The sequence below is a fragment of the Amblyomma maculatum genome, chromosome 9 (genome assembly GCF_055883805.1).
Source record: "Amblyomma maculatum isolate TAMU_Amacu chromosome 9, ASM5588380v1, whole genome shotgun sequence".
In the NCBI taxonomy this organism is placed as follows: Eukaryota; Metazoa; Arthropoda; class Arachnida; order Ixodida; family Ixodidae; genus Amblyomma; species Amblyomma maculatum.
The window spans coordinates 41,683,371-41,700,901 of NC_139352.1; the positions used below are offsets into that span (position 1 = coordinate 41,683,371).

The window sequence follows — 17,531 nt, forward strand, 5'->3', positions numbered from 1 at the left end:
CGTAACGCAGGCTATGGAGGAAGTGGCGATAGCCCTAGCCGAAACGCACTCCGCATCTAAATACACAGTTACAGATTCCCAGGCAGCTTATAGAAACTATATGCACGGCAGAATCCTGCCGCTAGCATGCAAAATTCTGAGTCAATGTAGGACTTCAGTTGCACAGAAGGAGCTAATATGGGTACTAGGTCACCAGGGAGTTGAAGGAAACGAGAGCGCACACGCTTCGATGCGAGCTTTTCTTCCTCAAAATCCTTCTACGCCCTCCCTTGCTGATTTAGGCTCCCCCTCTCCGTTAACAACGTATTCAGAGACATTACAGTATTTGCGCCTTGAAATGCAGACATTCCCGAATCCCGCTAAGGGGCTTAGTAAATCAGAAGAGTGTCACGTTCGAAGGTTACAAACTATGTCATTTAATAATCCAGCAACACTTCACGCCATTGAGCCATTGAGCCCGAATCTTTTTCGGCGCAGTGCAAAGTTTGTGGCCAGAAGGCAAACTGATACCATATGGTATGGGCTTGTCAACAAAATACCAGTATTGATGTAATAAATCAGCCAACGTGGGAAGACTGGGAGGCAGCCCTGTCCAGCTCGGACCTCGAGGAACAACGAGCCCTCGTCGGAAGAGCACGGACAGCGGCTTTTACCAACGATGTCCCGGACTATAGAGCCGACGAGCCTTCCCTTAATCTAAGCCAATGTCAATAAATGTTTTCATCATTATTATCATCTTCATTTCTCCGACCACAAAGCTTCCTTCGTGGCAGTCAAGAACTGTTAGTGGAGTGTTTCTTGAAGCAATATGTGTGAAAAATAATATAATTGTCTGTAGTTGTGCATGCTTGTCTTGCTCAAAATCGTTGCCTCAATCAATCGACAAGGTTGAAACAACTGATGAGTTGCGCTCAAATTTCGCATTAGGAAGTAACGTAATCGTCGGCAAATTTAAGACACGTTTTTTTAATTCAGGGTAACGATAATGGTGAAACCTTTCCTACCGAACGAGCTGTATACGCTGCCCCAAAAAATAAATTTTTTTATGAAAACGCTTCATTTGGCGCATTCCTCTAATCTTTAACCACGCTGTACTCTCATCCGGTTTGGTGGTCGCAGCCCAATCGCAGCTTGTTGAATTCAGGTATCGGCGGTCGATTCTATATGTTTACCCTAGTATACTTTGCACATACTTATGTTCTGTTCCCACAAGCGTTGAAGTAAGCACGTGTAAAATTTCGATGTATAAATTCTGATGTCAATACTGATTTAATTGTACTCACTCGATTACAGCGGTGGATAGCAGTATACACAATGCCGAAATCGGAACAAAGGTCATCTCAGAAAAATCACGATAGAAAATGATTTTCGAAACTTACTTTAGGCTTCTCTAATATGGTATTACTCTATAAGATATGTATATATGCATTATAGTAGGCTGCTATAATTTTAATGTTCTAGCTTTATTATAAGCGCTTTGAAAACTTGCCATAGTAGCCTGGTTACCGCCGTAACTTCAAACATAGCATGAAAACTAGGATAAAAGCTGTTTATACTATGTGTTCGACAGTTGACAGATTTGCTTATTACTGAATTAACGTGAACATTTGATGAATGATGGTGCGCCCATGATAAATATTCGCGCACTTGAGCTGCTGCGGGTGCGAGCGTACTTTAAAGGGTGTTTCGACTCAACTAAAGATTGAAATAAATGAGGGACACTAAATTTTACATTCAAGTATCTCTGCTTTTCTCTCACATTTAAAACTAAGTGAACTATGCTGCTCTTAAGAAATAAACATTTACAAAAATATATGGTTATGCCAGTTTTCTATAATCATGTGCGTTTGTTACCTAAAGAATATTGAATGACTCAATAAGTCGATTAGCTAAAGAATGAAATAATAAAAATATCATATATCAATACAGATCCTGGTAAATTTGATAGTAGAAGCCCGTTTTCCAGGAACCACTCAGATTCTGCGTAATCGCAGGCCTGGTCAAACAGCCAACGTCGGTCTTCTAGGTTCTTGCTTTGGCAGTGCTACCTTCCGAGCTTACGTATGGTGTTTTATGTGTAACAGGCTGTATGACATGTGATTGTGTGACATGTGATTGTGTGACATGTGATGTGTGACATGTGACATGTGATGTGTGTGTGAAATGCGATTGAAGAAGCTTTCGGTCAATTTCCCCAACAAGGACCGATTGGAAATGCACTTTCTGGTGAATGTTTCTAGCGGATCAATCTCTCCTTCCAATGTTTTGAGGGATATTTTGAGTTGCGTATACGTGTTCTATGTGGATGCTACAGGATTTTGAGATAAGTCTGTAAGACCGGCAGCAGGTTTTAGTTCACCTTCAGCAGCTCACTTAGTGTCTCCCCGAACTACGGCAAGAACAAGGCCGGCAGGATGTGAAACCCACATGATATTACAGCACACCTCCTAAGGTTGGATATAAATTGTTGTAGATATTAGGCATCTTTACCGTCAGATGCTGTGGTGATGGCGACAGATATCCCTGGCTCTTCCTCTTTCAACAGCGCATGTACCGAAGGTGGCGCTGGGGAGCTAATGGCTGTGGCGATCATTATTTTTTGACAACCTTTACACGGGTGCATTTAGGGTGTTCAGCAATGCAGTTTAATACCCTAGCACTGATTGTTCGGAAAGTCAGTTCGCAAACAAGCTCTTTCTATCGTAACACTCCGGCAATGTCACACTGCGCTCGCCAGCCGGTACTGGCAGTCTGGACGACTAGCTGCTTTGCTATCCTTTTGGCTGGCGTGACTAGCAGCAGGGAACAGACCGTCACGCAGAACTAGCAGTTAGACGGCCTTGAGGCCAAAAAAGAAGATTGCTGTTGATAGCATTAGGCTGCGTATTGCTCCAAACTCAGAGATAGCTGTAGCCGCTCTTCAAAGAATAGTTGCTGCTCCGGTATTTTTCACCCCAATTTATTCTTATATTCATGATAAGTACCTAGTTCAAGACGTGCTTATATATCATCATTAAGACCGTGTGTGATTCCATTTTTATTGCATATTCTACTTGACGTTACCGGTGTAGAGGCAATGTTCACGACATTCGAAGACCTAATGGCATATTATATGCAACTGCGATGATTGCAGTGGCTGGATAGTATGTGGAGCTGACATCCTGAATATGGTATAACGTAAAAATTGCCTTGGATCACTACTCAATTTGTGCGCCTGTATTTACTACAGGTCCGAAGTAAAAATGGTACGCGCATTGAATAAAAAAGACGTCATGTTTATTCAGGTCAGAAAAGCGGTAGCAAAGTATACAAAGTAGCAAAAACCAAAATGCAAGAATATGTAACGCCAAACAAAGATGAACAAGACAAGCAAAATTAAATAGTCAAGGATGACGAAACTTAGTAGACATATGCAGAGCTAACCAAGAGGAACACAGCTATGCGATGCGCAGATGTGCTAGCGCATATTAGTACCATTTCATCTCTCAAAAATAAATCAGCAGCTATCTTTGTTTTTCCCTCCGTTTTGCACGGGCTGCTCCTCGTCTTCATGAATGTTATGATGCACAAGTTGGAAAACTACGGAGATCTTCTACCTGCTGTCATATTATCAGGCAACCTGTAGTTTCTTGTATTCTACTTGAGAGCAATGTCCGATTAACAATGTCTCGTGAGAGAAGTTAGTTTTGTCGTCGTTTCGAATAACATCTTCTTGAGGCAGAAGTAAGCCTTCTCTAAAACGAGTGAAGGAATTCAAGATTCCAGGGCATTGTTACTGTTGGATGTGTTGGGCAATAGACATGGAGCTGTCTGGTACTCTTTGCTGCATATATTGGTGTTTACAGATATAGTTCAAATCTGGGAAAATACTTTGGTGAATTTACTAAACACTAAAGCGCTTATCAGTTGCAGATTGTCTTTAAGCCGTCGCATGTAATTGGCATTATGGGACATAGTCCGGGCAACTTGTATGCAGAGTTGTACAAATTTTGAAAGGTGCAGTTTGCTCTCTCATTCAGTGCCTTGACGTTCCCAGAAGCCATAGAATTTGCAGTTTTGGTAAATAAGCATCTTGTTTTTGCGGTGAATTGCATTTGCGTTGTCTTGAAGTAGGTATTGTTTTGCAGCTTGTGTATTTTTATAACACCGACATTTCGCGCGTGTTGGACCAATGTTTATGCTTCCACATTAAGGTTTTCAGCCCTTTCTAGCAGAAGACATGGGGAAAATATGCGTTGTGGCATCAACGGCCAGCAGTTGCCAGACCAGCAAGCTGCTTTTGAAAAAGTAAAAAAAAAAACATCTTAAAATATTTACTTTATAGAGTAAGCTCAAATTTCAGGGCTTCTAATTTCATGCATGTGAAGTAAAATGCAATAATCAGTTTATGTCCAAATGTTAGCTGTCATGACCCCGTTAGGCTCGACCAAACGGCAGAAGTTTTATTTAATTAGTGCCAGACCATGTAATCTGCATGCCCATGACTGTTTACATTTGTTGCAACTTTGTTAGCTTTGTCTTAATTTGCAATAACTGAATATCTCGCGCTGAAGGTACGCTGTAGAAATAAATTATTGCTTCTGATAAAAAGAACACAGGCAGTTAGTGATGTTTACAAAAGTACATGGCGAGTTTATGCATTCTGCCACGAAACCTGGAGAAACATGACTTGGCGGTTCACTTTAGCATGCTCATTTTATCTACGTGGCAGCCGGAAATCGCTGTCGCTTGCAAAACCCATATCACTATATCGTCGACGAGCCGAAGCAGATTTTTTTTAGCTGAGATTGGTTTGTGTCATGTAATGAGATTTCTCTATGTCTCATTATCCGAATTACTTTGTGTGCAGCTACACGTGGTTTCTTCGCTTCTTCTTTATGGCATGCATTCAAGCCTCGAAGTCAGCTCACAAACAATCGAATTGTTTTGTGGGAAGCACGTATATCCCTTCATCAGACTGAGACTTAAAACATAATGCGGCGAGAATGTGCTATTCATATTTATTGTCATGCTTCGCAGTGCCTTTATTAGTTATACAGGGAAATCTGCTTTAGAGTTTTAATTTTTTTTTTATATTTTCCTTAGACATTTCAACATGCTATACATAGGTTACTCATCACAAAAATGCTGAAATGCTCAAGAAAGTAGGAGATTGAACGGACATCGCCGCACCTCAGTGGAAGGGCTCTATATGCGAAATTCCGAGGCCGTGGATTTGTATTACGCCGGCGGTTTGTGATTGTTTGGTCTTGTACTTCTTAATCAGCCATCCTCTATGATTACAATAATAGCTCACATTTATAAACAAAAATATCATTCCACGAATCTTTCTTTCGTGTTGTAGAAGCTCTAGGCTCCCTTTGTATGTGTGTCCTAACGAGGCCCTCATTTCCTTACACTTGTTTGCTGATATTATTCTAACGAATGCCTAAAATCGGCCAGCCTTGAAGTATCGCTCAGGTCAACATTTGCCCTTTATGTCAAGATAGACTTAACGTTCTCCTTAAAACCAGACGTAGGATGTTCCGCTACTATTTACGAGGCTGGCGTTGGCGAACACTGTGATGAATAGGTAACACGTAACGTAAACGCCTTACAAATAGAAAATTGAACAGCCGTGAGCATAGCTCAGGGGTAGAACACGCCACGCAAGATGTGTGGATTGTTGGTTCGCCTCACACGATTGGCATGTGGTTATTTTTATTCTACTTCTTATCAAATACTCTGCACGATTACAATTTGCTTGACCTGGGGTATCTACCTAATGTCTCTGGAGCAACATGTGTCACTATTCATAACTAAAATATTTTAAGGCGCAAAAAACAGTGTTTGTCTGTTTTTTGCGCCCTAAACTATTTTAATTATGGACGAAAACCAACTAGCCCAGCAGCAAGTGCTTTTAGACTATGTGTCACTATTACTCTTAGCAAGGTCTGTGGTGCGTCTCCTATCGCTGTGGGGTAGCACAGGTGGGAGTTTAACGCTGTATTATTAAGGTCTCGTTGCGCCCATAATCCAACGTCAGTGTCGTTTTTGTGAGCGACAATCCATGTTCGTGACGGCGCTGGCAGGTGATCGCTGGCGGTTGGCATGGCCGAGCACAGACTTCGATTTCCTGCTCGCCTTAGAAAAAAAAAACACCAATATCAAAAATATCGGATGAGCTGCCAACTCAGGTGGCCCATTTAAGGTGGGAAAGCGGATTAGGAAACATTTCAGTGCTTTTGGATGCCGAGTCGTACACGCTAATCCTGAGCCACGCAAGTATGTACTTTCATGCGGCCTGGTTAAAGCAGGACTTTATATGCCGGCTGTAGCCTATGCCAGGTTGGCCTTAAAGGCGAACTTCAAGCACCCCCCCCCCCCCCCCCCCTAGCTGGACGTTTCGCTGTTTTCTCCGAAATGAACTGGAATACGTCGATTTAGTATTTCAACGCTGAAGTCGAATGCTCAAGTTCACATTAGCGCAAACGTATTGAGCTCTCCACTAACCAATTTATTAGAACGTGCCTCTAAAGCTTACGATTAGGTCATAAGGGTCCATGTTATAAGGGTTCCAATGAGTTCAGTTTCTTTCTTAACAGAATAGCCGAAGTTACAAAAATGGCAGCTCCTGTCCCTTAGCACCCAGCCATGTCCTCCGCATACTACCACCATGAAGAAAAACTACTGCATAGACACGTAGACAATGGCACAATGACTTTTTGACGGGGTGGAGCAAATGTTACATTGCACTAAGATAGAAGCATGCTTGAAGAATTTTTGCATTCTCTCTAGCTATCTACAAAGAGATATGTTTATTCATTTATTACATCCCCGTCATGTACACATTAAATTATTTTGCTGCACGGGAGGCGGTTAAACAACACTGAAACTTCGCTATAAGCGCGGAGTGTGCTTCGAACCTGGATATCAATTATGTGACGCTACCTACTGGGCAGAACCATTTTATGGCACAGGAAATTAAACTGAAGACATTTTATACAGTAAAATGTTCAAAGTAGCACTAAATATTATGCATGTGTAGTATTAGATGCATGGCACCTGAAACCCTGGTATGTCATGGTGTGACTAAATGTTACCCCAGTATTATTGCATTGTGAGAATACTCAGCCAAGCATACATGCGCGTCAATGTCCTAAATTGAAACTCTCACTGAAGTGCACCCATCCGGTAAAATTGCTTCGCTCGAAGACGCTCCGTGAAGACAACCTCGGGCAGCGTCATGAGGTCGCAAAGATTGGCGCTCGTTTTCTTCACTTCATATATCAGAACCTGCGAAGAATAGTTAAGGCATTTTAGTTTTTCACAGTCTTTCAAAGCACAGCGTTCATTAGAGGTATGCAATTAATTTTTCTCCCTAAAGACAAAATAAGATTTAAATAAAGGAAAAATATCACTATTGTAACAGCCACCTATATACTGTGATTCTTTGAGTCTCCTGCGTTAGGAGGGGTATCACACAAAGAACCTGTGGCACCTTTCGTGTTGCCAAAGTTAGCGCATGTTTTATTGCGTAAGCAATACTACACGAGGTTTTAGCCCGTCGCGTAAATCCGGCCGCTAGCCACGTTTGACTTTTGACCTTTAGAGAAGAAGAAGAAGAAAAAAAAAGAAAGAGAAGAAGAACGAGAAGAACAAGAAAAAGGGACAGAAAAAATTAAAGAAAAGTAGATGAAGAGGAGAAAGAAGAAGAAGAAAAAGGAAAAGAAAAAACAGCAGAGCGGAAGGAGAAGGAGAAGAAGAAAGAACAGAAAGAGAAGCTACGTAGGCTTTGCTTACGCAACCTACGAGGTTTAACTAAAGCTTAAGCCGAGCGAATGTTTTATTTAGAGACACTTCAGATGTTGCCTAGTATCGGATGTTGCCTACTCGCCTTGGAATGGTAGACGTAGAATTTGCCGCTCTTATTGGACTCATTGTCCCGTGCTACACATTGCTGGTACCAGTACTGGGTCCTTCGTTCCAGCAGACGCAGCTCACTTCGCATACGCTCTATCCCGAAGCGCTCCACACGTTGCTCAAAACGCTTGACGAAGTGCTCGTACAGCCGTGCATCGACAGCGTTTAGCTTGCGCAGCTCCGCCGCCAGTTATGCGTGAGGGGGACGCTGGAAGACAGTCTGCGTGCAAGTTGTTGAAACCTTTAGAAGCAACCAGGTTTAATTGGCGTTTATCTGGGTCAGTAGCCATTAATTGATGCTACATAACCACTGCATGTGTGATGTGCAACCGTTACTTCGCTTTGAGAAGCATTGCTATAAACATCAATTTCTTTGTTTTTTGCCCAATTTTCAACACTTATCAGGGGCATAGCACGCCACGTACAAAATATATTAAATGCCAGTGTATCGCGCAATAAGGCTGACTGAACTTTATCGTTTCTAATTGGTCATTTTTGTGTGGCATTAGACGCCTCTAGTGGTATATTAGAACGTTTGACATTTAAACAATACAGAGAAAAGCAGCTTTAGCCTTTACTGCGATGGATGCATATTAAAGAAATTACTTGTACAGCGGTCACAAAAGGAATTCCTTCGAGATCGAAAAAGAAACATGATTTGTGTCTTGGACAGGCTGCTTTTACCTTCAACACCTTCACGGCTGGTTTATCTTGCCTCGCATGGCTGAAATAATGTATAGTCAGAGGACGTACTCTCGAAGACGTCTCAGTTGTAGACTCTCTATTGTTAGCTACAATGAAGTTTCGAAATTTAAAATAAAGCTCGTAAAAAATATAGATCGAAATCTTAACATTTAAAATGGTAAAGCATTCAATTCCCAAAGCTGAAATATAAACATCATGGCATTCATTCTTTTTGACGATGCAGAGTACGTGAATCGTTTACATCAATTACAGATCTACCAGCAACTCTTTACTTCTCGTAAAAACTAGCATAGCAGCCGTAGTGCGAACAACTGTTATCGCTTTTTGCCTGAGTGGAAAGAGCCCCTAATTGCATTGTAGGTCGTTTTACCTGAGTGGAAAGAGCTCCTAATCGCACTGTAGGCCTTCTGATACTTTCTTTGCAATGTTGCTTCTTTCAGTCGGCAGGCAACATAAGAAATTGTTCCAGCTGAAAAAGTGTAGTATCTGAAAAAGGAAGCCTCAGAAATAGCTAAACCTACAAAATTATGTATTGGTGTCAAGAGACAATGTTTTACGCACTTTGCTTCGTTATTTGGGCGCGTAGACAGTACAACCAATATTATAAATATACTGGAAAACATTTTTTTATTTACACTAGAAACCTGGGACTGCAAACAATTATATTCTCAGAGATAACCCGTGCCTGCCATCTGCAGGTTTGAAATAAAGCTGCAGACGCACTTCTATATTTTCCAACCACAAATTGGTTACTGCAGGTTTCCTTCATTTGCAGAAAAAACGTCGTTTGCTTCATCTTGATATCTAGAACACTCTGCGGGCGATTGGCCTCTCTCTCCTACCACCGGTTCTAAGCAAGATTCAAGCACTGCTGCGACTGCACACCTTCCTTTAATGTCAGTCTTATGGATTACGCTTCGATAAGTTCATAGTTTAACGGTCCCGAATAACATACATGTGATGCGTTATCTCGGTTAAATTTGACAATGTGTAGTTGACTGAAGGTACGTCAAATCTCTGTGTTCGGTCAGAGCAGCATCAGTATGGAGACAGGAAGCCTGGCCCGTTTGCAGGAGGCGATTTATTCGAAAGCATTCCTTTAACAGTTGCATCTTGCCTGTACTCACCTATGGGGCTGAAACGTGAAGGCTAACCAAGAGAGTTCTACTTAAGTTGAGGACAATCCAGAGGGCTATGGAACGAAAAATGGTAGGGGTAACATTAGGAGATAAAAATCGTGCAGAGTGGATCAGAGAAATAACTCAAGTTAGCGACATTCTAGTAGAATTTAAGAAGAAGAAATGGACATGGGCAGGACTTGTATTGTGAAGAGAGGATAACCGATGGTCGGTGAGGGTAACAAACTGGATTCGAAGGGAAGGAAAGCGCAGCAGGGGGCGGCAGAAAGTTAGGTGGGCGGATGAGATTAAGAAGTTCGCAGGGGTCAAGTGGATGCACCTAGCACAGAACCGGGTTAAGTGGAGAAATATGGAAGAGGCCTTCGCCCTGCAGTGGGTATAATCAGGCTTATGATGATGATGATTCCTTTAATTGTTCGCTTCGTCTCAGAATTCAGAGCTGTGCTATCTCAGTTATTCCAGCTGAAAAGACAGTGCTTCTTACCTCGCAGTTGATTTGCAGCGATAATTTCTCATGGTACTGATGAATTTCATAGGGCACACAACTCTTAGACTACGTAATGAACGTTCATTTAAACTTCTCTTTGTGTAGTTAGGATACGCGCTTCTATGTTGTACGGGGGAGCAGACTTGAGATGCCTGTTGTACTTTATTGTTCCCGCGAGAGGGTAGAACAATAGAAAGGGAGGGGGGGGTTCTAATAAAGTACAACAATAAAATATGATTTCCCCGAGAGGAGAGAACAATAGAAAGGGGTGGGGGTTCTAATAAAGTACAACAGGCATCTCAAGTCTGCTCATTTGCATTTGGAACTTTCAGTACTCAGTCCCGAAGAATGCGGTCATGCAGCCTCTCTTTCTTCACTTTTGTATGCAGCCTGGCAGCTCTTAAGTCTGCCAGGCTGCATGGTTGGCAATAGTAGACTAGCCGACTACATTAGCCAATAGCCTATAACTTGATTCTTGGTCTACGGGGAGGGATCTAATATTTGTCACCTTAACATCTCATTCATGTCATGCTCTCACAGTCCACTTCAAGCCACTACAGAAGTGCATCTTGTATAGATTACAACTTTCCCCGACACGTAAATGTAACCAACGTGAATAATGCGCTTTAATTCGTTATCCGATGCCGCTACCCGCTGTCTTGCACGGCACCACAGAAGCAAACCCATGGTAAAAACTAAATTTCCTGACAATGTGTACTTTATGTAGCCAAAAGAACACGGCGACAGCGCACGCATGTATTCCTGCAGAGGAATAATCTAGGCCTAGCCCAGATTAGACCGCCAATTTTTAACACGACCGGCTCCCTTCACTGTGCAGAAATTGAGGTGCGTGAGAATTTGTTTTGAGATTTGTATCTCAAACGAGCCAACTAACACGTGCTATTCATGTTAACAAAAAGTGTTAAAGTAAATTTTTTTCCTTTTCGAATAATGGGTGTATTGAAAATAAACTTCCACATTACGCATGCGCAGAATGTCGGTTTCTGCTTCGAGCACACACCTGTAACGTTTTCGCCCCATCAATACTTATTTTATTAGCTAGGTCAATCTATTGTCTTATTACCTCATCTTTTCTTCCCCACTTGCGTCTGTAAAGCGATTCACCGCTTTGCGGAAATACGAGTTTGACTCCAGCAGCGTATCGACGCTGCCGAAACCAAACATGCGCCTTTCTGCTGTGTGCTACACTGCTCCAAGCTAAATAATCCCAGGTGGCCTCGTTGTTTCCGAAGCTTTCCGCTATTGCGCTCTTGAATTATATGACTTCATTCAGGCCGTTAAATTCTGCCATTACAGATTTATTATTCTTTTAAGGTCCACTGGTAATCTGGCCTTTCACCCACTCTATCTAAAAGAATTTGGTAACTGATTTAAAATAAGTCATTACCTCAAATTGGATCACGTTAGGTAGCTGTAATGACCATGATTAATAAGCATTTATTTCGATGCAAGTTAAAGAGTACTCTTGCAGTGTTCCGGCATTTTTGAGCTGGTCGCTGTTTCGAGTTTCCAAGACACTCGTTCTTTAAAATATAAAATTTCTAAACATAAACAGTAAATAGTTTTTAAACCGTTACAATCGTAAATCCGGTACTGAAACCACGAAAACAAGAACATAGGGCCTTTTTGGTGTGACGTTATCTTTGACGTCAAGAAATCGTTCGCCAACCGGATCAAGTCCCCTAGTTTTAGCACAGGCATAATCAGGTTCTAACAACTACGCATGACCAAACAGCGAGCTTTAAGCAAGCTATTTAATGAAATGTTCTCGAACGAATTAGTCGCTCTTAATGCATACAACCCATCGCCAAGAGAGCCAGCCGAGTAGCGTAACAGGCCGTATAGTCTCCACCACTAGCGGCCTATTCAATTCACAGCGGAAATTACTCATGTAATATTTTGCGCATGTAACTGTAATACGACCAACGCAAAAAAGTATATATTCTCCCTCTTAGGGCTGTTACTTCAGCTTTCAAGTTCATCGCGCAGCTGCGTTTTTCCAAGAGCTTTCTACATTACCTACTTTCAATACAGAAGGTCGAGAGAAAACGCCAGCAGTATGTATATTCAAACAGTATGCATGAAGGTACACTGCCAAACGCGACGTGAATAAAATGAATATCGTCATTAAGAAATATCGTCTACTTCTAATAAAGTTGCGGAATGTGAGTGGATATCGCCATTTCGAAATTTTAACAGGAAAAAGAGAACGGGAATATAGGGCGTATGCAAGCATTGCAATATACCTAATTATGGCTTGGTTCACAAATCGAAATTGTTGTATAGCACGCGCGGCGTAGTGGTTTCCACCAGCTCCATTTTTCGGCTTTGCAAGAGAGCATGCATCGTTTCTGCAAGCATGCCTTGGTGAAACTTTACGCCTGGACCTTTCCTTCTGCGCTCTTCGCAGGAAAGCTGACAGTTGTTTGCTTGTGTGTTCTTGTAAATCAATTTAAAAATACTTACCGAATCTGGTTTTGGTTTCCTATGAATCAGTGATCTTGTTACTATTCGAGTGGATTTGTTTCATTTTGCACTCTGATTTTCAGTGTGGTGCGCGGGAAGTAACAAAATTCTTGGTTTGTATATATTTCCTTATCTTGTTTTTCTTGTTTGGTTTATTTCATTTAAATAAAGCCGATTTTTCTCTCCTTGTGTTCTTGCTGCTACCGATTCATGATGAAATATCATTAGTGGGGCTGCATCTATCTATTCAATGTCGCTGTATCGTCTTGTTGTTTTCTTCTCTTTAAAGTAGGCTACGAGTTAAGGACAAGCTTGATCAGTAATTTGTAAAACGTTCTTATTGTGGGGGTAGGTTTCATTTTATCTTGTTTTTGTTATCGTTGGGAGTGTAATGAGTGAGTTTTGGCGACCAAAAAATTGCTCAGGAGATGCAGTTCTAGTTCCGCCTCCTTGTACCATTCAGTAAAGCTGCAACATGGCAATTGGGCCACTTTGATTTAGAATACACTGTGAGGTAGGCTTGTGACGTCAACTGTGCGATTTTTTTTTGTCAAGGTGGGCGCCTGTTTTTGGATGGGAAACGGCGCATGGAAATACGTTGCACTAGATCCTGCGCGGTAAAAGAATCGCATTTCCGGACTGCGAGTTCAGGGTAAGCTGTAATTGTGTTTCCTTCACAGGCAGGGTTTGTATTTAATTGAAGCCGTTAAGTATGTCCACCTGGAGGTATATTTGCAGCTGAAAAATCTTTCGGTGTTATCATGAGAACATCGCCCTATCTCTTCGCATTCCCGTGCTTTGACTAAAGTTCTGGAGCTTATGGGTGAAATGGGAAAGGGAATGCCAAGGCGTGGTGTTGAGCTTATTGCCTATTTTGCACCCTTTTAGATAAGATCAGGTACATGGGTGAGAAATTTTTATACGTATTTAGTGGGGTGAGGTTTGTACTATGGTCATCTTCACTCAGAAAATCACCACTAAAAAGACGCGGACAAGGAGGAGATGACAAGGTAGGGTGCTAATTAGCACTCGTCCTTGTAATTTCGTCTTTGTCCGCGTCTTTTCGTCGCTGCTTTTCAGAAGAATATGTACCAACACGCCCAACTTGCAAAAAACTACGGTCACCAGCGCCCGACCTTGTCGTCTCATTCTTTTCCATTTCTTTTTTGTGCTGCTTTTCAGAAGACTATGTACCAACACGCCCAACTTGAAAATTTAACTATGGTCATCTTGTAACAAGAACGAAATAGAAATGTAGAAAGAAGAAAAAATGTCAAAAACTGTTGCTATGAGACGGTTGCTATTCCGCGGAGGCACAGTCATGCACCTCTCCCCCTCCGACCTCTGCCCTCTTGCAGGCTTAGCGGGTAAAAATAGACATGCGAAAGTGAAAACAAAATCATCCAAAATGATAGAACAGCAAATCCTATGCGCGAAAGCACAATTTACATTATAATTAAGTACCCACCGCCTTTATTTTGGTTTTGCCGACATTGCAGCCTGAAAAAGCGGCATTTCTGAAGAAACAGTCTCCAGAATCCGCGCAAGTAGGAACTCACCCGACGAGCATTAATTTTGAACATGACCATGTCGTCCACTTCCCAGCAGAGAAGGTCTCGAAGAAGCACCAGAGACTCGTTAAAGCGCTCGGCAACCATCACGAGGTCAAACAGGGCATCCACGTGCTTGATGAAAGCCTCCACGGCTGAAGAGTTGTCACCCTGTGTGAGATCAAAGCCAAGGTCGAAGGCCATCTGGTTAAAACCGCGTACACCTCGACGTGGTCCTGGGTGGAAAGTCTGGAGAGGATGCTCTGAGGATACACTTTTCACGGCGGCTGGCAGTTGGTCTAGCTTGATGTGAAGGATTTGCTGTTGGAAGGACAAGAAGTGCATTTCAATCAAGATAATGAGAATAAATTCTCTATTACTCTTCCAAAAAAAGTGAGGACGAAAGAAATAAAACTTTTTTTCTACTGTTGTGTTCGAAGGTGATGAATGGCGCAAGAAAAATTTCGCACGAAACAATTGTTCGGCAAATCTAAAACGTACACTTTGTGAATTTATGGGAATACCCAGTGCTGAGGTCCTGGAGACGCCGAAAGAGCACTTGGTCTCGGGTTAAGGCATGACAGAAGATCGTCCCGTGTTCATCTTCAACAACTCAGCGATTATTTTCTAGCATTTCTGCAGCTATTAATACCTTGGGCAGTAAGATATAACAAAGGCTGCGGACCCAAAGCGTGCAAACAAACTCGCACTGATAACAAATGCTGGTTAGTAAGGCGGCTGCACACAACTGTGCACTAGTTGAATCGAGAGAATATTCTTGCCGCTTTTCAGCCAATAGGGGAATGCCCTTTAAAAGAATGTCCGAACGGCTTGTTTTAAAGTGAAATTGCAAGTGTCGTGGCGGGCGCGGTAGGGAAAATTCCAAGAAAACGCTAAACTTACGCACGCAAGCCAGCATTGTGAGTAGTGAAAAAGAGTGACAGTCGCTGCTTACTTCTTTCTGTGCGCTACAAATTTTCAAGCGCGTTATTCTTGGACACCCCTTTTGAATTTGATTGAAATGTTGATGGAAGCAAGATGAATTGATGAACACATTGCTAGGAATCGCTCAATATTGCAACGTGCAGCAAAATCTTTGTTTTATAGTTCATCTTTAGTTTCTGTGGGGGAGTTTCGAGAACAATAGAAAATAAACCGTGTTTGGTTTTCCTAATAAATTACAGAAATATATAAGCAACCCAGGCAGAGCTCAGCGGATATATTCTTGCAGAGTGCAAAAAACAAAACAAAAACCAAACGCGCTCATAAAAAATAGTGTATATGTATTCAACTTCAACAGAATTCCTAGGAAGACGGGACATTATGCCAACTTGAGCTGTGAAGTTTGCTTCAAGGGCTTGAAGAAAACATTGCAAGGTTTCTTAGCTAATTAGAAAGAGTTGACAATTACACTAGCATATGAAGTTATTTGCCCTGCGCCAGATCTTGTAAACACAAAACAAATCAAATCAGAAAACGCTTCGGTTGTATGCTGGAACCGGATTTGCGTCAATGTCTAAGCAATCTCCGGTGCAGCGTCGTTTATGCTACAAAACCACAGTCACCAGGACAAACAGCGTGACCGGAGCAGCGTTTTTTGTCCCTACCATGTGTCCTGGGGTCTGTACTATCAGCAACAAATAAAACAATGACATAGGAAGTAACATGTTATTTTGAGCTCACAAGCATATGTGTTCTTGGAGACAAAATTTCAGAGTTTGGACACATTTTCGAAGGAGAGTCTGCACGCTTTTGAAATAAAATTAGTTGTTAATATTGAGTTTCCCGCAAAGAGATGTTTTCATTTTAATGTCCGTGGTTCTACTTTAATGTCCGCAGTTAATATCCGCTTCTTTGGGTTCTACTAATTTCGAGCCTTTTTGAAATCAACCGGACTTAATTGACTGTAGGCGTCCACCGAAACCTCAGACAGATACTGCGCCTTGTTTTCCCCTAAAACCAGGTTAAAGACAAATAATAAAACATTGCGAGATGAAAACGCAGTGGAACACTGACCGAGTTAAGAGCAGGTGTCAGCTGAAGAGTGAGACAGATGTTGCCCCTTCCGCTGCCGAAAACCAATTTAAAGACATAAAATAATGGCAGAATAAGAGGCGGTGTTAAAAGTACCAGCGTGTCTGCTATTAAGCAGAATGTTGAGCATGCTCTATATTCTGTCCATGAAAGCGTGTACAACATTGTTAAAATAGCGTAGAATAATAAAGAACACATCTTTCTCTCGTATAACTACGTTGAAGCCATGCGAAAAGACATCACAAGTTTTCTAGGTTCGCGCTCCATTTTTGGATGCAGTGCAGGCGCCCGCAGGCTTCACAAGAAGCGTACAACGCACACCCGTTAGAAAATGTGACATACTCCACGCGAACCGCAACGTTTGTATTTTTTTCTGTATAAAATATGTGCTAGACAAAATTGCTTGAAAAAGATGGCAAGTATATCAAGGAGGGTGCCTTACGCATATCTAAAAAATACCTGCTTCTTGGTCGGAAAAATCTGGCGAGCAGTTTTCTCGCCGCGCGTGCAGTGCTCAGGACTGCACCTCATACTGCTTCCAGCACCCTCTTTAGCTGAACATAGCTAGTGTGCATCTTATTTCGACAGCTTTTTTTTGTCTCCGTCCGTTCACTAAGAAGAAAAAGTGGTCATGTCAATGACTTTTTTCCACAATTTGATTGTGGATAAGGCCTTCATGTTGGGGCAACGCGTCGCGGTCTTCTCATTCCTGGAACTCAGAATTGCACGTTTTATCAAGGGCAGCCTAATGGTTTGAGTAAGAGGCTGCCGATGTAGCAAAATATTGTTACAGGTGAAAATAGAACAGCAAAAGTCCATTCGGCATCCTCCAATCACCAGCGCACTTCTGTCTCATCGTCTTCTCACGAAGGGCTACGCCATGCAGTTACACAATACATGTGGTATTACCCCACATTCTCTGACAACAAACCTTATCGCTTGTTGGAAATGCGCAGAAAAAAACCGACCCACCTGTAGAGTTCGAATGAACTCTACCTAGGCTCCTTATAAACATTCTGCTATGCCCAGTGGCTCTATATCACTTCAATTACTCAATTACTCGTTTGATGAACCCTGGTGTGTGAGGCTATGGAGAGGTGGCACACTCCTTTCGCCACTACTTCTACCCGAGAGGACTGGGAGGCGACCCTGTTCGGATGGCATGATCCATCGGCCCAAAAGGCGTTCGCTCGGCGGATCCGCACAGCGCTCAAGACCCACGGGATC

At 42.2% G+C, this 17,531-nt stretch overlaps 1 pseudogene; it reads right to left on the minus strand.

The window, feature by feature from the left end:
* Nucleotides 1-7,152: 7,152 nt before the first annotated feature.
* LOC146178924 (galactose-3-O-sulfotransferase 3-like) overlaps nucleotides 7,153-17,531 on the minus strand; it is a 40,648-nt pseudogene continuing 30,269 nt past the window's right edge.